Genomic DNA, 24,849 nt, shown 5'->3' on the forward strand with positions numbered 1-24,849 from the left:
CACATACAAAAAAAAAAGAACTTTAACATTCAGTGTTTTCAATCTGTTTTTTTGGTTTCACAAACTCTTTGCACATTACCATTTGCATTCAGTTCTTCTTCTTGAAACCCTGCCCTTTCTATTCTGTTACCCCTGAAAACAGAAGGTTGCAGTTTATGATAGTGGAAGGCAATGAACAGCAATAAGAAGGACTGGATTGTGGTCCATTATTCAGAAATTCTTTGTTGTGGTAAAAGTTTTATCAGAGTGTTTGTCACAGTTCTGCCCCCTTTACCTATCTATTGGGATTATGGCCTTCTCTAAGGTCATTATCTAAGGTTCTCCTAAAGGGGTACTTTAGGTATACAGATATACATAGTTAACTGGAAAGTCAAGTTTCCTAAAAATACTAAACTTGGTCAAAGCTTACCTAAACTCAGAATTTTCACTTTACAAAAAAGGGTAGATAACCCTTTAATTTTAAGTAAAAATTTTGTTAATGTTTTTTTTAAGTGCAATCCCCTTTTTTTAAAAAAAAACAAAAAGAGGGTGCAGCACTGCCCCCTTAACTCTTGAACGCCTAGCCCCTTCATCAATAGGGAAAAAATTGCTGCATACACAGTGAGATCGGCAAGGTTTTTACCTAGCTACATCACCTGATCTTGCGCCTGTTGAGTGCGAGATCGGGTAGCATAGGAACAAGAACAAGGAACAAAGGAGGAGAAGATGGCAGCGCCTCGTGCTCTCTCAGCCCCGGACCAAAGACGGATAGGGACAACGTGGGACCCGATGAAAGAAACCTCCCGAGAGATTGATTGATCTGCGAGATTGAAGGTAAGTGTGATTTTTTTTTTTTTGTTTTGGGTTAGTTTGGGATTTACTTTACGCTTTAAGGGTCAGTTCTCCCAAAAATTTTATTTTATATTTAGATCAAGTATTCTACAACAAAAATATATGCTGTGGCAACCTAATATTTGGTTTGATATAGAAGGTGTGGGATTAGTATTTTAGCTGGCCTTAGCTCTAAAAAGACATGGACCAGGTTCTCCCATGATAGTCTATTTTCCCCAGCCTTGAAGAGATTTAATAAATATCTCCAAGGCTTTTGCTATGCATGTGGACATATACAATATGCTCTTATCCTATAAATATCTGGCTCTGTGTGCTTTATTCAAATGTCACCTGTCATAAAAGATCCCTGCTGAAATAAATATAACTTTTTATGGTAATTAAATAGCACATTTATTACTACAAGAATTTACAGCAAACCCAAAATAGGAGCCTCCTCCAGTGTCATTGTTTGTATCATTCTGTCATTTGCTACCCCTAGTTAATGTACAGCTCTGCGTAATATGTTGACACCATATAAATACTGTTTAATAATAATAATAATACAAGAAAAAAGGGTACGTAAATCTGAAGAGAGACCATTGGGAGCAGTAGGCCGTGTTCTCTCAAAAGGCTACTTGGGTTGCTAATGTTCATAAGGCTTTCCCTGGAAAACCTAATCTGATACTAAAGGGAAAACAGAATGGTGTCACCATAGTATTGTTCACACACTGGCTTACTAAAATGTATGTCTGGTGTTTTTGGCTGTCCCCCAACCTCGGTATGTATAATTAATCAGCTTGTCCTTTGTCAGCTTATATGTTTGTCCTTTGTCACAAACCTGTTCAATGCAAAATAAGTAAAATGAGTAGGCCCAAAAATATGAATAGCTAAAGCTATACGCAAATGTTGTTGTGGGAAAGGTGCTTTGCTATGCTTCCTAGCATCTCCTCTTCATCTCTTTTGGGTTTTTGATATGATAAACTGCCTCATTTATTAATAGGAAGCAGCTGACTACTGGTTTCAGAGCTTTCTTACATTATTATTACATTTTGTTGGGTATGTTTTAGTTCTGTGCTTACCAACAGTGTTGGCACAAGTCACTTTAGCACCCAAGGCAAAAGGCCCTTTCCATAAGCCATAAACTACGTCATTAGTATAGGGTGCAATTGGTGTCCTTTTTCCACCCCCTTATGTGTCCAAGGTGCCCTTTTTCCTACCCAACTGTCCCAGCTTACCAATAGCATGCTATTTACTAATGCACTTCCTAAATAATATGGCATTATGATGTTACAGTACCTTATAAGAGCCGGTCAGATGTAAGCTTTTATTAGTAAATTTAGTGCCCAAAGCTGATATGTTGCTATTTTACATTGTTACTGTGATAGCCCCTTTACTATACTGTCTCTGTGTAGCAGTGTAGCAGTATTTTCATCCTTCGTTTGATGAAAGACAGATTTTGCAATTGGATAATTTATACTGTTTCACATGTGTCGAGAACATGAGAACATTTTCTGGTGCTCAGAAAAACCTCCCAGAGGAACATTTTCCTGTGACACTGCAGTCATATGGAAGAGTTTGGACTTGCTCAATGATTCACATAATGTAATGGCATTTTTTATGTCATTTGGAGGCCTGTTGTTAGGAAGTGACACTCCTTGCTGTAGCAAGCAGTCAGTAAGTATATCTGTAGAGCTTCTTTTTGTAAAATAAATTTCTCTTGACATTTAGTATATGCAAGTAACAGAGAATATAGTTCATTTCATTTAGCATGCTTTTCTCCAAGCTATTGAAGTTGAAATACCCATACTATATTACTGTGTCCAGTACTGAGCAGTTAGAGTGCAGGAAAATAATTTATCCAAACAATATAGTCTTACATGAAAATAAAGTATTTGCCTGTTTTCCTAGTTTACTTTTTAAAACCACGTAAACTGCAAGGTCTTCTCAGAATTCCTGGCTTTCCTCCTCAGTTACTAATTTTATTAAAAAAAATCTGATTTCTGTTTGCATGCTTGCATGATGGAAAATTGACTTGAAACAGATTTACAAAAAGCTAAATTATATCTTCATTTCATGCAGATATGCACACACAGGTTAAACACAGTGTATACATGCTTAATATACTAAGATATAGAGCCTGATTTATTAAAGCTCTCCAACGCTGGAGAGAATACACTTTCGCCAGTGAAGCTAGGTGATCAAGCAAACCTGGAATGGATTTCTTCAATGTTTTTTGCTATTTGCTAGCAAGTGCTTTGAATCCTGGACCAGATCCATCCCAGGTTTGTTGGATCACCCAGGTTCATTGGTGAAAGTGTATTCTCTCCAGCCTTGGAGAGCTTTAATAAATTCGGGCCATAATGTGGTTTGCTATGGAGTGTGTGCTCCATAAGAAAATTTTGGTGGTCCACATCAGCTGCGGACCATGTCCCCCCTACAGATTGGTTATGTCTCTGGACACAACCTGCCCACTCTCCTATCACAGGCTCAGACATGCGATGGAAGAATGGGCAGGTTTTGGCATCATGACGTCACTCAGGGGAAAGTTTCTTCCCTTTTTGAGTGACACATGGCTCGCCGTGCATGCACGGTCCAGAGCCGTTAAATTTAGTGGTCCATGGGACCAAAAAGGTTGGTGACCACTGAGCTAGGCCATACCAGCTATAACACACATGTGCACAGATATGGCCACTGTAGCCAATTGTTTGTTCACAATTTTTTACATGGCATGACAGGATTTTCTATGATGAATACTCATACTCCAACAGTATGTTTTTTCAGGAGGAGCTGCCTGGTGGCAATTTTTTAATTTTTGCGTTTAGTTTCACTTTTATCCTAAAGGTTTGAAGATTCTGTTTATCTGTTAATGTTTCATGTTTGATGCCATCCAAGGGGCATCAAAACAAAGGCTTGTCAAAGTCGTACTTTTTTATTCTTACTTAGACGAAGCCTAGGTAGAGAAGTGTGTTCCCTGCCAACATGCTTCCTGTCAGTTGAACCAAGTAAGATGCAAAGTTCTTGTTTTCTGTTGACTGATAATCTCTACCGGTACCAATCTACAGGCCCTCAAAAATTGTTACTGGATACCATATGAGGTTGTGAAGTTCAGGTTTTTTACCTCGGTTCTAAATGGTCCAACTGTCTGAAGGAAATCTTATCTCAGTTGCAGAAATCTTTCTTTGTATAGCTGGGCATCAAATGTAAGCAGGCTTTTACTACTGAACTAGAAGTTACAAGCTATTATTAAAAAACTATTTAACAGTTATTTATCCTACGGCTGCAATAATAAAATCAGAAAACTTTGGTTCCTTACAGACTTGTTGTGAAGTACAGCATTATACCGCATGGACAATTGTGCTCCCAAGTATATCAGTTTTAACAATTTATACAGTTGGGACAATTTAATTGGTTGGTATCCACTTCTGTGTAAATGTTTGCATTATTATGTTTGAGTTCATAGAATCTGGAATCAGCATGTTGATTCTGGCTGTGCAGAAGAACCATGCTACCACTCAAGTGCAAGGGTAACGTGTGCAAATGCTTTGAGCTGTCGTGTGGTTTGCAGCTCCTGAAGGTATAGCAGCAGATTACCAAGCACCTGTGGGCAGCTAACCGTGTGGTTTCCCACTGCAAGTCTGAAATGGGCCTATTGCTGTACAATGCATCTGATTATCTAAGGATTATGGAAACCACAGCTCATACGGTATGTTTAAACTAAAAATTAGGATGAGGGAGCAGGCAAGAGACACCTCTGGCTCCAGCATCATAGATGGAGGTAAGCATAGACCTGCAGGTGGGGGAGTTCTAATTTTTAATTCCTTTACAAAAAGTGGGTTAGGGCGGGTGGCAGGGGGTAATAATAATAATAATATGCACATAACTTATGTCAAAGTATTTCACTGAAGTAGGATTGAAAAAAAATCTTAGTTTTATAAAACTATAGGTATGTTTTCTGTTGTATAAAATCAACAGCAGAGTTCTACATCAATTTGGTTTTAAAGGAAATATAGTATTATATACAAATAAAGTAGTTGCACAAATCTTACTCTGCTGATAAAATCTAAAAAAAAAAAAAACACATGGATGTAAAGCACCTTTTGTTATTGTCCTTTATCTCAGTTGAAGGTGAGGTTTTGAGGCACCAACTTGCAAGTCAGGGAAAATTAAATCTTCAGTGCAGACACGAGTTTGTATTACATAACAGAGATAACCTGGCGCTGCACATTGTAGCTTCATGCCTCTATTACAAACAGATAAACAAAAAAACAATCAAAACCCAAACTCTAAAGCTCTTCTAAATATATTTTATGCTCCATTACCATAGAAGCAATCATAAAGGAGGCAACAAACTAGACAAATAAATAGAATAAGCAAAGATTCTTTTCTTTTACAAAACAAATCTGTTCAATTCATTTGGGGCAGATATTACCATTTTCTACAAAATGCTTTGTGTTAATGAGATGCCTTTTTTTCTGTGTGTGCTGCCCTGTAATCGATGCTGCTTCATTGAAGCTTCACCCAATGAAGACGCAAGACAGATTGTCCAAGCTTGCGGCCATTGTTAGGAGTTGATGAAGTGTACGGAGCCTTATGTTTGATAACAGAAGTAGATGGTCAGAGCCAATAAATAAAACTTTAAGTCTGATTGTTGATCGCTACATGTGAAAAGCCTTCTATTAGCGTGAATCTTTGGTTTTGAAGGACTTGTGAACCCAAAGGCAGCTCACTGTGCTGTCACACAAACTAAGTCAGTCAGACAAGCAGCAATCTGTCCCATCTGATAAACCCAGATTTGTTGCGAGAACTCCATTTCTCTTTAGAAATTAGCAACGTTAATTTCTTGACAGACTGTTAAGTTTATACAGCTACAATGTCTTACCCTGGTAGTATTTTAACAAATTGCAAAAAATGTCAATGTTTTACATTGCACAGATGATGGAGATTTTTAATGCTGTTCATTTAGCACAATTAAAGACACAACATCTAGCTTAATAAAAACGTATATATATAGCTGTGCTAGTTTAAAATGATTTATAGTTTTTAAATTTGTATATGCATATTATGGTCTGTTTTTGTATCTCAGAATCATTTAAAACAATTATTTTACAAATTCTCACAATGTTTAATCCTTCCTTTTTTAAATGATGTATGCTAAATAATTGATGATTATTTGTTTTTTATACATATCTGACTGGCTGGGATTTATGTGTCCTGCAGTGGGATAGACTGCAAAAGTAAAAAGATTGAAATGATTCTGTTGGTCATTTTTTTCAGACCATACATCACATGACACCCAGAAAAACTTTTGCTACCAGAGGAAACACAAAGGAAGGAACATTATAAAAAAAAGAGTTCATAATATTTCATTTTCAAAATACAAACAGCACAAAGTAATTGGCATATATTTTATAAAACTGATTTTTTACTCCTAGGAAAATCTCATTGTTTGGATTGAATTTGTTTGGAATTCTTTCATAAAATACTGTAGTACTTAGTGAATTTAGCCATTTTGAATAATCAGATGTGTCCATACCCAACCAGCTTTATAACATTTTTAAAAGATATTTATTTACAATCTCATCTCTGATCATGACCATTTAAAGCATCATGTGGAACAAAAAGGGATCGCCTCCAAAACACTCTCAAATCCTCTGCTGCCTAAAAAGCATATAGTGGACACTAAAGAGACTTATATATCTCATTTAGGTTTCTTTCTATGAATACAGGTAGTCCCCGAGTTAAGGACATCTGACATACGGATGATTCCTAGATACAAACGGCTTTCCTGCCCCCTTGTGTGCAGGACAGAGGTTTGATGGGTGGAAGGGGCAGTTCGCATGACTTGCAGATGAAATCTTTTGCAAAGCACAGCTGAGGTTGTGGGTGATCTTAAGAACCAAGCTATTGTAACTATTTATTGACCAAAACAAACTCTGCAAATATTTATTTTTGCACATAAAAGAACAGCTTGCTCCAGAAGTTAATGTTTGTGAATAACTCACAATTAGATTTTAATACAGTAACTGACACCAAGCTGTTGCATTTATTAAAATATTGTACCTGTTCCGACTTACATACAAATTCAATATAAGAACAAACCTTTAGTCCCTATCTCCAAACACTTCTTGTCTGCAGATTAAATCAACAGAATCTTCTGAGTGCTCTTCATAATAGTTGGTGTGGAGAAAACATGAAAATCAGATGTATAAAAACCACCATTCTAAAAAAAACAAAAAAATCAACTAGACAGAAGGTTTTGTCAATAGTCAGTGCCGTATTCAGTGATATTTCTCTAAGAATACAATAATACAGTGATCAGAAATATAAAATAGTTATGTTGAGGACCTTCACCTTCATTCTTTTTCTTCTTATTTTTTATTCATTATTTATTTTCCTATTTCCTCTCTGGTATTCCACTAACCCGATTTTCTCCTCCACAATCTATTATGAACGCTGCAGCCAGACTCATCCATCCTTCGCTCCGCTCCTCTTCCGCTGCATCTCTTTGCAGTTCTCTTTATTGGCTTCCATTTCAGCTTAGAATCAAATTCAAGCTCCTGTGCTTTGCCTTCAAATCCCTACACAGTTCTGTTCCCACCTACATTTCTGACCTGATTGAAAAAGCCACTTTCTCTGCTCCCCCGATGACCTACAACTGACTTCCTCACTTTTCTAGGAAGCCCCAACTCTCTCTTCCTCGTCCTATTTAGCTTGCTGCTACTTTCTGCTCATTTAAAAGGGCACTCAAAACCCCTTTTTTCAAACTTGCCTACCCATCTTCTTATGTCTTTTGAAACCCTCACTACTTCTCATCACCACATATCTCCCCTCCTATTGTGTGTAAATTCCCCCACCTCCTAGATTGTAAGCTCTTCGGGGCAGGGTCCTCTCCTCCTGTATCACTGTCTGTATTCGTTTGTCATTTGCAACCCCTATTTAATGTACAGCGCTGCGTAATATGTTGACACTAAATAAATCCTGTTTTATTAACAATAATAATAATAATAATTCATAAATCATTACTCCCGTACACCATGATTAAACCAATCAGGTTAGTTTATTTTATCTTTCCATTTATACCAATCATACAACATACCTTTACCTTGTACATTGTGTTATACGGTAATGTTAACTTACGCTATATATGTTTTACATTATGACCATATAAAACGCTAATGTTTACCTATGTTTTTTAATGTACTTAGTCTGTATGCACTATTCGCAACCGAGTACAGCCACCCCTGAAGAAGCCCTTGCCATGCGAAATGCGTTGAGTATTCCAGCTGCGCATTAATTTATCTGCTACGGTTTTTCTGTGTCCCAGTTACTTGAAAAAAAGTCTTAAAAAAAAATCTCGGTTGAACACTGATTAGCATGCTTATAAATTAAGGAAGAAAGAACCAGAAAGGGGCAAAATATAAGCAGAATAAAATTTAGCTTGTATAGTAATTTAGTGCAGCTTTAGCACTGCAGTGTGTATTGTTGGTTTTGTGCTATACAAATACTGTGAATAAAAGGTCTCATTGAATTAAAGACCTTACGAGAGATGTCTGATGGTTGAATTAAAAGACAGTGACACAGTACAGACTTTATTCTAGGGATAAATATGCTTGGTTTTGTGCAAATATCTTCCTTATGAAACATGAATCTTCTGCATGCCACCTAAGGCAAAGTGGAAATGTGAATTTGATTATGCAAACTTTTCATGATGAATTCCCTCTAAAATCCTCTTCCATTGCAAAAATATCTTTTAGTTAATAAGTTTTGACTAATAATTTTTTTGTTTGCTTATGTATATACATAGAGCCTCCCAGCTGTGAATATTTCAGCACTAGAAGATATAGGTCACTCAAAGGTAAGATGCAGCCTTTAATACCAAGCTGTAATGTAATGAGGACATCTGTTTTCATATGGTACTTGACACACAGTACCAGAAATTTCATGTCATCCTGTCCAAACTTGTACATCATTAGGAAACTACGTTAGACTTTCTGATTGATTCTGACAAGTCCCTGACAGTTTTTGAGGTGAAACACATACATGACAAAGGGCAAACTAAGTCTGCATATGTCAGCTGGATCCCTTGCTGGCTGACTGCTGGAGTGAACACGCTGCCATTCTCCCTTGATGGATGACCACCTCTGCCCATGTTTATGCAAATTCTTCAAGTCTTGTTTTTGTCCTTCACTCAAGAAAAATGCTCTTTGCTATCATTGTAAATCTACTGAGGGGCAAACGGCATTTATAATAGCTTGTTATTTTGATGTAATTGTAAATTGCATGATCCTAAAGAGGAGGGCTAAGGATACACTGATTGGAACACTTTCCATTATCAGAATTGTTTGCATCTCTGAAGGTAGGATGAAAAAGTTAGAGAATCTTGTTCAAATTTTGAAGTTTGTAAACCAGTTTCAATGTAATTAGTGATGTCACTCTGTGTTAGGCTATGTACACACGTCAGATGATTCTCCTCTGAATATCGTTTCAGGGCTAGTATCAGATGAGAATCTGATGTGTGTACAGCACTCGTCCAATGACGTTCATGGATCCGTCCTGGCAGATCCACGATTGATGAACGACTGCAATACAGGTGACGGGGAGAGAGCGCAGCAGGGTGCCACTCGCTCATTCTCCCCCCCCCCCCCCCCCCATAGGACAGAACGGTTCTGTATGTACAGCACTCATTCATGGATCTTTCATCAGTCTTTAGTCGTTGGAAAGGATTGTTAAAGAAAGTCTAACGTGTGTACATAGCCTTACTGTAGCACAGGGAATCTGTTTTTTGGAAAACATCTGCACAACGTACAGACGTACAAAACTTTTTCATTTCTGAGGACATAAAGTTTTTTTTAAATCAGTAATTTTTTTTTAAATGTTTGTTCTACAGTGTGTGAATACTTTGGTTATGTGATTATTTTTGGGAGTGGGTAAAGAGTACTAATGTACCTCTGAATTTATAAGTCTAGTTATTCATTTTTAAAGATAGGATGTGGGAAAGAGGCCATATTCTTCATTTTTGGCTGCACTACTTACTGTAATAATATACACACTATACCTATATACAAGCATGAAGCAAGGATGGCCTGGAAAATGTAGGTGGGCAGCGTAGTGTTTCATATGCTCCCTGAACAGTTGGGGTTTCTAATGTTATAATAAAGGGCCCATTTTTAAATTGTCTTTCAATCTGGATGTGGGGGCTTGCGGTGCAATCAGGAGGCTCCTTTTAAAAGAGTGTTTGAAGTAGTACAACATTAGGACTAAAATAGTATTTGCATTGAGACAGTCTTTGCAATGCCCACCAGCAGAATTGTAAGCCTAAATATAGTGCCTGATATGTAACCTATTATGCCGTTGTTACAGAACTATCTGCATTCTTGTTATGGGTTTGTCACTGAAAGTGCAGCAAGCATCTTGCACCAAGAAATCAGCATGGCATACAGCAAAAGCAGTATTAAATGTTCCTATTAGGAAAGTTTGCATAAATAATTTGTGATCAGCAGAACTGCTCAATCTGATCAGTGCAGTTAGTTTCTGAATTTCTCCACCACTAGCCTGGGAATGTGGGCGACATTTGCAGTCAAGCCCTACCCCCAGGTCACCCAGATTGTTGCAGTAATTCTTTTTAATAAGTTACTTTTTAATCATATTTACATACATGTCTATAAAAAAGAAACAGAATATTTTAGATCAATAATATCTTTTTGCTCTTTAGTGCAAATATTGTCCAAATAGCTGTTGATTTTTTTTAATCCAATTGCAACCCAATGAGTTTGCTTGAAGATTACCTGTACAGAAAGAAAAATAAAGGCCACCGTTGCTGACTCCTTAGTAAAGTGCTAGTTTCCCAGTTGTCTAACTTATTAAGCCTGATTTATTAAAGCTCTACATGGCTGGAGAAGATACACTTTCATCAGTGAATCTGGGTGATCCAACAAACCTGGAATGGATCTTGTCCAGGATGGAAAACATTTGCTAACAAATAACAAATTACTTTTAGGAAATCCATTCCAGGTTTGCTGGATCACCCAGTTGAAAGTGTATCCACTCCAGCCTTGGAGAGCTTTAATGAATCAGACCCATTATGTCACTGTCTGAATAAAAGCACAGAAAATTAGGTTAGAAATAAATATGTATGTAAACCCTAACTCCTTCCTTATCAGCTTTTTTTCTTTGCTAAATATATAATTGAAAGTATTAGTTACAAAATAATTGTGTTTATAATACCAATATGTAAACTGATAACTGTGTGCTCTAGTCGTACTATGCTGTATCTTTATCAGTTATATTGAACTGGATTTATTAAAGCTCTCCAAGACTAGAGAACTTGGGTGATCCAACAAACCTGGAATGGATTTCTAAAAACGAATTTGCTATTATTTGGCAAATGTTTTTAATCCTAGACCAGATCTACTCGAGGTTTGCAGGATCACCCAGGAAACTCATGAAAATCTATCTTCTCCAGTGTTTAATAGCTTTAATAAATCGGGCCCTTTGTGTCCAGCTTTCACTGGGGACTACAAATATTTCCCTCTTTGCTATAGCCCTGTCCTAAGGTGACTTTCTTGTCCTCAATGATACAGTGCAGTTAATTAGTGGACAGAAATTGTGTTACTTTCAGAACCACTAGAAAGCCACAATATAATAAATGTTTGTTTTTTTAGGTTTATATACAAAAAGTTATAAACCTATAGTACGCTTATTCCTGGCCAGTGATTAAAAACGTATTAAAAAAAAGTTTTGCATGACAGCTGGGGAATTAGAATTTTTAAGGGAATTAGCAATGGCATCCCCCATATTTCACCCATGACAGGCTTTCCTTAGCTGCCGTTACAAATCTGCAGAACAGTTGCAAGGGGGCAGACTCCATCCTCAGACATGCGGTATGAGCACGAATCATGTCGATAACAAAACCCATAAACTTAGAGAGCTCACCTATTTATCACTGCACCGTAAATCAGCTAGTGCAATGTATATTTTCCAGTGATTCACTGTCATAAATACATTTTTAAAGTAGTAGAAAGGCAAAAAAATGAAACGAATAATAAAATAACACACCTAATATGATGCCTTTATATTTTTAAAAGAGAACTGATTCCGCTCATTCATAAAGAGTCTTTTTTTAATGTCTTCACAGCTCAATTTTCCAGACATTGACATTGCTTTACACCAGATTTGTCATTTATACATTTATGGCTCTTTTTAAATTGACCAAATTCCTTTGAAATAAAAATCTGTGTGTGTTTGAAACACCCGCTTTACAGGTTGTGTTCTATTTAGCCCTTGATTGAAACGTATTGCCTCTCAGTATCTTTTAGCTATGAAAATTATAATATGGAAGAGAGATTAGAATGAAATTATCATGGCTGGAAGGCATTTACTCAGAGGTGGCAGTCACATAAACCTAGGCCCCGAGAATGATGGTAATACATTAGGTTCTGCATGCCTGGTATTATTGCTGTACATTATGTATGTTTCATTTATACTATTTCGCATACACCAGCAACGTTGACAGATAGGTAATTACTCTCTGCGCCAATGAACACTTATCTGCAGCTTTCCTGTTTATTGCTGGCATAGAGCGGGCTTGTCAGTCAAGGTCACTTATTTGTGCGTCCTCTCATATAGTTTGGTCACAATGGTTGAACTTTCATGCTTTATTTAATTATCTGATATTTTTGGTGTGTTTGCAAGCTGTTTTGCTGTAAGTCAAGTCAAACAGTAGAAATTAAATGTCTGTTACTGTGTGACATCCAGCAATGAAAATATGTATTTGGAGACACAAAGAGAGATTGGAGAGGAGAAGACAATCCGTAGCTGATATTCTACTATTTAGCTATTGGGAGTCCTGGTATATATGTATTGCATACTGAGATGTAAATGGTAGTCAGATTGCCTAGTCCAAATCCATACATCCTTTTGGGCACTTAATAAAAGAACTCTGAACAAAGGCTGTGCTTTTTCCTATAGCAAAGAGGTACTGTTTTCCACCATAACAACCTAAACAGAAAAGTGAATACATTTATTATCATCTGCAATTGCAGATGACCAAATATTGTTTGTTTAAGTTTGATTTAAATTCTACAGCAAAAATGAAGGTTCTTGGAACATTCAAACCTAACTGGTTTTATTTGGGTATACTTTTGCTTGCAAGTTGAGTTTCTGTAGTTATAATGGCAGCAATTAGCCCAACATCCCACTTCTTAAGTCTTGGCTTTCTAGTGCTAAAGGCAATAATTCAGCATTTTGATGTGTCTTTCAGATTTGGGACATCTTTGTAAATGATTACTTTAACATTGATCTAGTTGATAATTTTGTTTCATTGTAGTAGAAAAGACTATTGCTTTGTTCTCTATGAATTCTATCTTTGGTTATAGTGCATAGAGAAAAACACTCATTAGGATTCTAGTGCAGCAAAAACACTGTGTTGTCACTCACTATAGGAAATTAGGCACTTACTATATTTCTGGCAGAATCGACAGGTATTCTTCTGTGAATTATGTGTTTTTAAAAAATATACATATATTGCTGTGATGTACTAAGGAGTAAGGATTTTTTTTCACTTTAAATTAATAGTTGGCAGGAAGAAAATACATTGCTTGTTGGTGGTAAAAATTTGACCACTTACATTGGTGGTAAGAAGAAGAATTATGCCTCTATATATTGGAGCTCAGACAGATAGTCAACAGCATGCCCCTTACATTGGTAGTGGAAAGAAAAATTCTTCCATTCATTGGTGACAATGTAAAGGAAATATGCCCCCTTTCTGTGGTGATTAGGAAGAAACTATTTACTTTACATGGTTATTTTGAATAAGAATCTCACCTTACACTAGTAGTCATTTAGAGGAAGAATACTCTTTAATTGTTGTCAGTCCGAAACTAGATTCTTTATTTTATTGCTACTCAGTAGATGAAGGTTTTTTTACATTGTTTGTTGGGGGTAAATATGCCCAGGTGCAATACATTGATGGTCATTAGGTAGAAGAATGCTTCCTTCCACTGGTGGTCAGTGGAAGAAAGACACAGTGTAAGCATCCTAATTAAACCCAACAATCTCTATTATGTCCCAAATTGCTCACCTGCTATTGCCGGTTAGAAATATTACATTGATGTAAGTGTTTATTGTTATTGTCACTACCACCCAATTCCAGATGACCTTCCAACATCTCTTTCTATTTTGCTCTCATCAAAATGACTTCTTTGTCCATGTTCCATCCCTCTTTTCCTTCTCCCTCCCATAAGATATGTTCCAGCTTTTCTGCATGATCTGCCCTCTGTTAGCTCCATCTTTTTACCATCAGCCACCATCCTATCTATTCCTTGCTCTTCCTCTTCCACTTTAAAGTATCTCCCCGCACCCTTGTGTGTCGCATAGTTAACCACTCCATTAACCATTTTTATACAGTACATAATATTCCTTTATTATTAATATGTATTATTGGTATTAAACAGTATTTATATAGCTCCAACATATTACGCAGAGCTGTACAATAAATAGGGGTAGCAAATGAGAGACAGGAGGTGGAGAGGACCCTGCCCAGCTTACAATCCAAGAGATATTTCTTTATAAACTCTGCTATTCTACATTTCAATTTCCCCCATCACAGTTGCCCAAGAGTGAATTCCATTCATGGTTTTGTCTGTTTCCAAAAATGGGCTAAGTTTTTAATCATATCATAAAAATCTTTGTATTTTGAAAATTCATTCTCCAGCCAAATTTCTTTCTTTCTTTGGTTAATGGTGTGTAAAGTTGGCCTGAAATGTGTGTCATTTAAAACCACTAAAATTCCTCCTTGATCTTTAGGCAATGTAAATTATAAATATGATGGCTATAAACACTTATAGTGCTAGGAAAACAATACTAACAGCAAAATATGGAACCGAAGTGACATGAATTTTATGAATTTTAATGTTCTTTCTTTGTTAAATGCTCAGATTGTTTAATGTTTTATTTATGGTTGTCTAATTAGAGTTTTACCAATAACCATGTGTTAATCAGACCATCATTTTGGTTTTAATTTAATATGTTTATTTAGGGTGACAATCATGTCAAATTGATCTGTAAAACAGAACCATCTATCCTAAATTCTAGAGATTAAAAACTAAAAATATTTGGCATGGACAATCATCAATAGTACACAGGTCTTCTTTTAAGTTTAGTTACTGCATTTAGGAAGGTTTAGTTTCATGTATCTTTAACTCCTGTTCCTTGTGATTGTTTAGTGCGTAATCATTTGATGTAAAAATGCAATCACTAGTTACATCCTGAGCCTGTTACCCCCTCAGGATGAAACTGAGCCTGTTACCCCCAACTGAGACTAATCTGAGGCTTCCAAAATACACAAAAAAAAATGTTGTAGTTAATTATAAATGTGATTTAACCAGCTGTCTAAATGTGGCACAAAAATATACTAAATAAAACAGAATTTATGGAATTAATTATCGGGAATCAGCTGATCACTTGCATTATCATACGTTTCTGTTTATGTACTTGAGTACTTAAGTCTTTAAAATGTGTGTGGCATTTGTAGGAATCTTTATCCTCACTATTATAGGGCACTTTTGTCCCAGGAATATCTGTGTATGTTGGTAATCAAGTAATAGACATTTCAACAGAGATTCATATTATTATGCAAATTTGTCATTGATTCACCATACAGTTAACTTTAGTTGCTAATTCTATAGTATGTTTTTTACTAGTTGTCAAAAGCCTTCTAATTTCCAAACATTGCTGTAACAATGACATCTATTTAAAAAAGCAACAAAACAGGATTTTACCAAACATTTTTTAGTAGAGAATCTTCCAGGATCATAGGTTTTTAATGGCAATAGTTGGTTTTCCTGCTGAGAATGTTAGTGGAGTATCAGATTTACAACTTTATTACTAGAGTCCTATGTGTTTTTGGAATTCAATATGCCAATTGAAGTGACATACAGGCTTCAAGGCAGAGTTAGGGTTTTTGGTGTCCGTTATGTCTAATGATATTCTAAAATGAAGCATAATTTTTGGAAATTTTTAGTTTCCCCAAGCTTGTGGTGGGACCTGTATAAGAAGTGTCAGAAGTGTAAAATGGCTTAGTTAGTATGTCTTAGTTCAGCATATATTGAAAAAAGGCTCATAAATGATGACATATATCAGAAGCTGGGGATTGTGTATATTCTACTAATTAGCTTCTTTAAATTTTTGCTTGGGTAAATTTGGTTACAAAGGTTTGTTAAAGGTTTAAGATGTCCTTCTCTCAAGAGCTTTCATAGCATGCACTGTAATTAAAGGAATGGAAAGGGTTCTAAGCTTCTAAATCCCTTCCTGAAACACCCTTAGGGTCTGCCATTTATACGTAGCACCCCTAAAGAATTTTGCTAGTGCCCCCTACTTGCCACAACTTGGCTTGACTCGGTTCCCCACTGCATTAATTAGGAAGCGTGACAGAGGAAAGTGCACCTGAAAGGTGGTATCCACGGTCTAGAACTGAACCCTGTCCCTACAAAGAGTGAGACAAGATGCTGGAAGAAGGAGAGGAGCCCAATGTGTGAGAGAGAAAGTAACTGCAGTGCCGGAAAAGATTATCAGGGCCCACAGGAGTGGCAGATTGTAGTGAGACCTAGAGTAATATTGTTAGTTGCTGGGCTAGAGGACATTGCTGGCTGGAAATATATCCTTGGCTAATAATGCTAACCCTGACATTTCAAGGCGGTTATAATTAATGGCACTAACATCAATGCTGGGGGTTAATATTACTGCTACTGATACAAGGGTTTATCTCTTTAGTCTAACCCCATGCCCTGTTTTATCTATAGCAAAGCAAAGGGGGAAGGTGGAATAAGGGGGAAGGGGGGGAATACACTTTGGGTGATTTACAGAAGAGACATCCTGGAGGAAATGGGGGAAAGATCCATATTTTTCCATATTTTAACACATTTCAGTGCTCTGTAATAATGAATATATGAAAACAATATGTAATTTTACTCATAAATATACAATAAACAGATAAAATATATTATTCAATGAAATGGTGTTCTAGGAAAGGTCCTGGATGTATAAAGTCTGATTTACAGAAAGCAGTCATCCCCTTTGACCACATCATGGTTTTAAATAAAGCAGAAGCAATTCTTTGGGATTCCTTCTGTGTTGCTAGAAATTGGGTACATAACATGTTGAGAGTTATTTAAAAGTGGACAGTTCTTTAAGTGCAAATTTACACACTGTCATTGAGTGTCGCTGTCATATCATTGTGCAGCTTTACGTTTTATTCATATTAAGGTATGTATATAGTTATTATGTTATTTGTAATTTTAAAATGTGTGCTGGAATGCCTTTAATTTGCTTACTGTAAACACATTAGCTCAGGTCTAAATGTGCATAAACCAGTAAAATCTCTTTTCCATGTTTTATATTCTCCTTACCAGAGCACTAGAAAGAAAGGGTTTTGATCTCATGTAGATAGCATAGCATTAATTACCCTGACACTAATTAAACTGCATCAAACAAATACCACTGTGTTCCACAGGGGGACAACAGAAGGCAGTTTAAAATAATTACTGGAGCCTCATGCATGTGTGAAGTTTTCATTACTCTTAGGACACCAGTAAAAGGGATTTCATATCATTATATCCCCTTTCTGATATTTGCAAGGAAGAAAAAGGTATTTTCGTTTCTCAGCTGCACACTGATGTCAAAACAGCAATTCTTGCAATTCAAGTGAATTGTGGGTTTTCTTTAAGAATAGCAAGCCTGTGAAGCAGGAACAGGTGTTCTAGTCCACATTCGGGTATGATTATGTATAAGCTTATGCTTGTCAGACCATTTCATTAGCCACCTACTGCTAGCACATATACATATACTTTGTTCTTTGTGAACCATGAAATGAAATGCATACATCTTCACTAATGCTTACAATCAATGTAATTGAGTAAAGGAGGATTATTACCTATCATTGTGGCTTCAAGCACACCCCTCCATAGTGTTTTCTGTAATAAACTTTAGCCAGCAGAAATCAAGGCATAATATGCTTGGCTTGGTATTTAAGGAATTAAACAGCAATTGCATTTACTAGTCCTAATAAAGAAGTCAAACCTGAAGGTATTATACCTGAGCTACTGGTGCAAAACAGTGCCTTTCCATGTGCTGTATTAATATTTACTTTAGTTTTTATATTTATCCCCTGTGTTTTATGCCCTCTGTTGTAGCTTGAAGTTCGACTTACGCTGCATAAGGTTATTTCTTGGAGAAAAATGAGAACATATACTTGTAACATTAGGCAAAAGCTTCTTTCCAGGTCACTGGCCCCTATCATCAGTTTTTGTTGCCTAAAGCAGCTTAATAGTGTCTGTGAAGTAGTGGGTGTTATGTTTAGCTAAAGACAAAGAGTCAAACTCTAGTGAATTAAAAGGTGAAGTCATTTTGGCAAGAAGCTTAGGCAAAAATGAATAGGCTGCCAATATCGGAGAAAACCCCTGGTTGTACAAAATTTAAAAGGTGGAACGTAGGCAAGCAATACACAGAAGATTGCAGTACACACGTAAACCTCAGAACTAATACCCACCAAAACAGTCTCAATTTAATTGAAGTTAATCATTTTAATGCAAATTATTATGCTGCCAGGAGATTTTACTTTCCCTCAACACTTACATGCCCTGTTCTACATTTGTTGGATGTGTTTCCAATATGCTGTCATTCCTGTTGCTGGTTTAGGACTGTAGGCTCATCAGAAGATTTAAAAAAATTTACAAAAAATATTTTAAACTAATTTCATCCGTTTGCTGTCATTTCGTATGATTTGTGATCAGTGGTAAATTGTAGTATCATGAAAAAGTTGTGAGGGTTGACAAACAGCTAAAATACCTTAAAGAAACAGAATAGGGATGGTCAACTGCAGCACTTGGCATGACCTTTTATCTGTCTCCATTTTAAAAAAGCAATTTCACAATTTGCTCAATTGCTACACAACTGATCTCCAGTGCATTAAGGATCTAAGCGAATGTTCAGCAATCAACAGTATTTCTAATGGTGGTGCCCCATGCTGCACTCTCTGGTTTTCTACTGACTCATATGTCACTGCAGAAACAGCAGTAATGTATAGACAGTATAGACAGGTGGGAGGTACCACCCGTAGCAGTGGTGAAGTATGGCAGACAATGAAAATCTTTTTTTTTTCTTTCCCAACATATATATCAAATGTTGGAACAAGCATATATAAAAGTTGAGCCAAGGACTTCAACTTTATGAACCAACAATGGCAAATAATTGTCTGGGGAAAGTGTCCCACAAAATATTGTTATGATCTGCAATGTTTTTTAATGTTGTATATTTAAATGTAAGTATGAATAAATAAATATAGGCAATGCATGGTAGTACAGTGTATAACACAACTGTGGACATGCCAGTGTGGTCACATAGTTGTTAACCTGGCCTGTATTTGTTTATACAGAAATAGGTTATACATATAGAAGATAAAAGGGGCTTGTTGAGCCACACATCTGCAAATTAATTATGAAAATTGCTCCTTGAATTCATTACTGTATCTTTTGTGTTATTTAATGAAGTGAGGCACATAAGGTTACATCCTTGTGTTCACTAAATCATGTACTCTGTGTGAAAGGATCAGGAAGTATCGCAGTTCTGTTCACATCAAAATGTATACCACCAACGGGGAATAATTGCCAAAATGCCTTATATTATAAAGCAAACATTGTCTTGCTAAAAAAAGTATTTAAAGCAAAGGTAAATAATGTTAGTTGCATTCAAATAAAACATACGTATGTGATAAGTTTTTGGAAAACAAAACACATAAAGGCTAATGCAATATTAATTGTTGCTTGACATAAAGAAAAACACGGACATATGAACACAGTGATACATTTATAATGTAGTTTGATGCTCCTTGTTACTGAAGGTGATGGAATATTTTTTACATTTTTCATTGTGTATGGGCTAGTAGTAGCCATAAGAGATTCTGGAGTTGTATATGGGAATGCTCGGGTCTTCAAAAATGTTACTAGAAAATATTGGTAGGAATTAATAAACTGTCCTGGACAGGTCCTTAAAAAATGTAAATATGGTAGCTGATAAAAGAGGTGTTATACTCGTCTCACCAGTGGCTTGTGACTCCTAATTTCCATCAGTTCCAGTGCTGCAGAGTCCGGCAAAGTTTTATCATTATACACCAGTAGACTCTGGTCTCTAACAAAGTCTCTAACAAAAACTTCAGTCCTAGAACAGAGTTAAAGGACATGGGTCACCAGAGGTGAGTATAATGGCCAACTTTTTATTGACTCAAACAGTCCTATTTATGGAAGAATAAATAGTTAAGAGCTGTGTGTAAACATTACTACTATTCTTCTGTAGTACAGATAAGTACAAAACGGCTAATTTCCAATGACATATATACAAACAAATAATTCCATTTTTATTACTTAAACAAGTGTAGCCTTTGGGAGATTCTAACCAGTCCTTTCTCTATCCAAAACTATAAAAATATTCTCAGTAATTTGTCATTTATTGTGTTTAGGAAAAAAAGAGAACAAAAGCATTGTTACTCTTTGGAAAATGACTACAAATTGGCCAGTGAAAGAATTCAAATTAACCTGTGTACATCTGTATTGAAAAGGTATTAGGTAAATATCAGGAGAGTGATCTCTGCCTACCTTGTGGTAGGCAGGATACATAATTCGGATTTTAGGTAAGGGTTTGAAATAACAAGAAAGATAACATGTATACTTTGGTGGGCTAGAGTAGACCTTTTACTGCGAACAGTCTGGAAATCAAGAGACATGGGGCATTTATCAGTCAATGATTGGTAACATTGGCATGGAAAATAAATATTTCTACAAGTATATGATAAAAAATAGATCATGCACTTGTAGGAAGAATATATATGCCAGCATAAAAGGACATTCTCACGAATGGGTTTTTATTCTTATTTGCTCCTAAACGGAGAGTTAGTTTTTCATTTCTTGATCCATACTCTAAAAGAATGATAATCCAGTAATTTCCTACCAATGGGTAATCTACTGAAGCTAAGGGATCACAGGAATATATGCTCCAAGCCCATAAATTATTATTTATCTATGGATACATAGCAGCTCACAATAACAATATCACATTTTTAAATGAAATGATTGTACTACATAGCTAACAAAGCATGAGTTGCAAACACATCACATTTTTGTATGTGGCTCCATTGGCCAATAAAATACTGGCCAGGTGGCAACCCTAGGCTTTGGTAATCTTATTCTCTTTTGTCTCTTAGGAGTGTTTAACTGACATTTACAGAATCTTGTTCTGATCAATGATTGGACTTAAATATACTTTAGGTAAATAAGTAGAAAAGATTTTGGGAAAACAATTTTGTACTGGGTTGATCATTTTATTTTTTTCTTTATTCAATTTGTTTACTGTATTGATGTCCTTATGGTACTTGAAGAGATTTGCCAATATATTGGCATCCCTGCTGGCAGTTCTGAAATTTGGTGTGATTCTTTGTCATTTTGGCAACAAGGATACTGTGAGGATTTCTGGCAATAATCAAATAAATATAGATAACTAAACCTAAATGTTAAAGTTTACCTATACTTTAGCGATTCATATGGATGCTAAATCTAATTGATTTCACTTTGCTCAAGCAGTGTGAGAAAGATGGTGTTTATATAATAGTAAAGATAGAAAAGTCCTGAAATGAACAGTTCTCTTCTCCTTCCTTTGACAAGATGTTGACAGAAGTCGCTTTGATGTAGTTTAAAGTCAGGAATTTTCTATCTGTTCTGTTTTTCCCGGGGCTCCATCTATTCAGACATCCTGATCTGTCATTTTGCAACACTTTGTGAAATGCTTGACAGATAACGGTTTTGACAAGTACTGGACATCAGCAGCAATTCAGAATAAGCAGTGTATATTTCTCCAGGTGAAGTGACAAAATGTCTAAAAGCGTAAGAACTAGTGTGCACTCTTCAATCACATCAAATATTAGAAGACTTAATATTTTTTATTTTTCACGTTTAGCCTACAGATATTGAACTTTAAAACAAATAGCCTATAGAATTTTATGAAGGTCAGTATATGGATAATGTAAACATTTTCATACTATTTTCTCAAACTGAAAAAACCCTTTATTGTCTACACAGGGGTAAAAGACATTGTTCACCACTCTTCAGGGCTATTACACTCTGTGATGTGTCTTATGTTTGGAGATCACAATTTACAAGATGTAGTTTGTTCATTGTTCGATTTGTTTGGAATGTTTAACATTTTGCATAATTATTTTGCATCTGTATTCACTCAAGAAACAGCTGTTGAAAGTAGGGAGATTGCAAAATGGCACTGCCTGGAGATGTTCTTGTTCATTCTGCTAAGTTCCTTTTGATGTGATACCTACTGGCAGGGTTGTGTTTTGAATTCAACTTTTTTGACAGCCATCGGCCCCACTGACCAGTGGTTTCGTATTTTGTACAGAGAAAAAGATGAGAAAGAAAATATTTCTATAATTCAGATTTTTTTTCTTCAGCTACGGGATCGAAGGCCCCTGCCAACAGTGATCTAAATCAACACCATGCCAACATGTTCCATAGTCCGAAGGTCACTCAAACATCTGGCCCCACAGTCTTGTTCTTTAAGGTTTGTCACTGGGCAGCATCTGTTTATGGATTCTTTCTCAACCTCTCTTTGATCACTTTGACAGAAAAAAGAAGCTTCCATCACCCTTGATGTGTTAGGATAAAAATATCAGGGCCATGAAACATTGTAAAACTGGTGTGAGATGAATTTCCTTACTGGTGTTATTTTTTATGTTCTTGGAAAAATTTTTTAGATATAACTCTGACTTTCCATATACCAGTCATGAACAAATGGTATGTAAATGAGATTGTTTCTAAAAAGAAAGCTGTATCTTGTGTCCTTTTTTTATCAGTTTGGTCTAATAGGTGTTGGACTCAGGGTGAATGCTCTGTAACCTGTAAAAAGAATTTATGCTAAGGTACATAATCCAAAGGGAACTTGGTTTTCACTGGGGGGTCAAACAAAGTTGTTTGGACTTTACTTCATTACACTTCTGAGTTGAATTTTAAAGTTCGCCCCACCAGTGGTGTCAGATAGAGAAGCTGAAGTACAGAATTAGGCAAAGGTCCGAAGACAGGTCAATTTAGAAGGCGCTTATTTGCCCAATATATAGGCAAAGGTTTCTGTTGAGAATAGAAAGATACATTTCTCAAAGATACCAGGGCTTAGGAACTGTTTTCATAGTGATCCAGTAGATGTTACGGGGCACCCAGCCCAAGGAAGAAAATTCCTGGGTCATTTAAGCAGATGGTACAGATGGCTTTTCTAGATAAGACTGAGTTCAAAGTGTGAATTATTCACAGTTTAGGTGGTTACAGGAAATGTATTTAGTTATTCCATACCTAAACTAAAATTAGAGTCAGGTAAGAAAAAGAAAAAGTGGCAACCAAGGTCTAAATTAAGATTTGTCAAATATAATATTTTTCCAAAAACAATGGCATTTTTTTCTATTAATGTAGTAGTTAGGGTATGACATTTCCTTACTACATTAAGGACCACAGAAACACTTTTTCAATAAGGAACAAACATTGCAGTTCTTACACCCAATTGAAAATTGGATTGAATTTTTCACCCCTTTGCGACAAGTTTGACTAGAGTTTGCCTTTGGTATGTGTGTGTTTTTGTTTTTTGGAAAGTAAAATTGCTGGAGATTGTAAAAGGCTAATCTTGATGGATGTGTGTCGTTTCAACCTAGTTAATTATGTAACTGTCGAAGTCTGTTCCTATATTATGTTTGCACATGGCGTACCCTAGTCAGAATTATCACTGATGGAATAGAGAAAATTAGTAAATGTGGGATGTAAGATAGAAGATGAAAATTAACAATAAAAAATACACTTTTGAAAGTAATTGTGTTGCCTAAATTTTATAAGTAAGTTTATACTTACCATGTTTGATGCCATTCATTAAGTGTTTGCTTTATTTCTTAGCAAAACCACTCAAAGAGTTTTCTCTTTTAAAAAAGTTTTGAATGTGCCAGATTTCTACAACCCCACTGCACTTTTCTGTCCCTCCCACCAGTCTCAAGGTACTCCACATATTGGTCCTGATTTATTAAAGCTCTGTAAGGCTGGAGAGGATACACTTTCATCACTGAAGCTGGGTGATCCAGCAAACCTGGAATGGATCTGGTTACTGTTAAGAAATTCATTCCAAGTTTACTGGATCACCCAGCTTCACTGGTGAAAGTGTTCCTCTCCAGCCATGGAAAGCTTTACTAAATCAGCTCCATTGTACTACGTAGAAATAACATTGAACCAAATGTGTTCTGTTGCCCGTAAAGGATATTGTATAAACCCCTAGTTTGTAAAACCCCATTCTGAAGAGTATTGTAATGTACATGTTTATGTTTCTTTCAAGCACCAGCTGGCATTATAGATATGTAGCTTAGAATAGAAATACCTCTACATAGCCAGTCTTTTTTTACTTATGAGAGCTTAGTGTTTTTTTTATACATTATTTTAATTTGGTGCATTCAAATGACAATGAAAATAATGTGGTCTCCACTTAATAGGCATAGACAGTTGACTTGTCAAATGAAGGATAGTTTCTCAAAATATACATAAGTCCTTGTATACCTTTGTATGGTTTTTAGATATTTCATCACTTTTCCTCCTCAAAAGCTATTGACTTTGGTCACATAAACTTATAAACGATCACCACTTTCAACATCTCTTTTTTTCCATCTTCCATTTATTTGTTGTTCTCTCTTATCTGTTTGTTCAAAGACCGTTAAAAGCTAAAAGTGGTGATCTTTTTGATGTTGACCAGTCAACTATCCATTCTCATTAAGTGGGGACCACATTACCAAACACTCCAAAAAGTGTGATAATGCATGATATTGTTAAAGTTGCTTAGTTGCTCTAATATTTGGTGTGTACCTAATGTGTATATATGTGACTATATATATATATATATATATATATATATATATATATATATACTGCTCAAAAAATCAATTCAAAAGTTAATCTGATTAGGAGGGGTAGA

At 36.0% G+C, this 24,849-nt stretch overlaps 1 protein-coding gene across 2 annotated transcripts in view; it reads left to right on the forward strand.

The window, feature by feature from the left end:
• CYP7B1 (cytochrome P450 family 7 subfamily B member 1) overlaps window positions 1-24,849 on the forward strand; it is a 120,833-nt gene that overhangs the window by 30,012 nt on the left and 65,972 nt on the right. Inside the window, exon 1 of one of the 2 annotated variants that reach the window (XM_072411121.1) lies at window positions 8,631-8,665. The exons of the other annotated variant lie outside the window; for it this stretch is intronic. The gene's annotated coding sequence lies outside the window, so the exon portion shown is untranslated. Of the gene's footprint in view, window positions 1-8,630; window positions 8,666-24,849 lie in introns of those variants that run through there. 2 annotated transcript variants of the gene reach the window in all.

Source organism: Pyxicephalus adspersus, chromosome 5 (genome assembly GCF_032062135.1).
Source record: "Pyxicephalus adspersus chromosome 5, UCB_Pads_2.0, whole genome shotgun sequence".
NCBI lineage: Eukaryota > Metazoa > Chordata > Amphibia > Anura > Pyxicephalidae > Pyxicephalus > Pyxicephalus adspersus.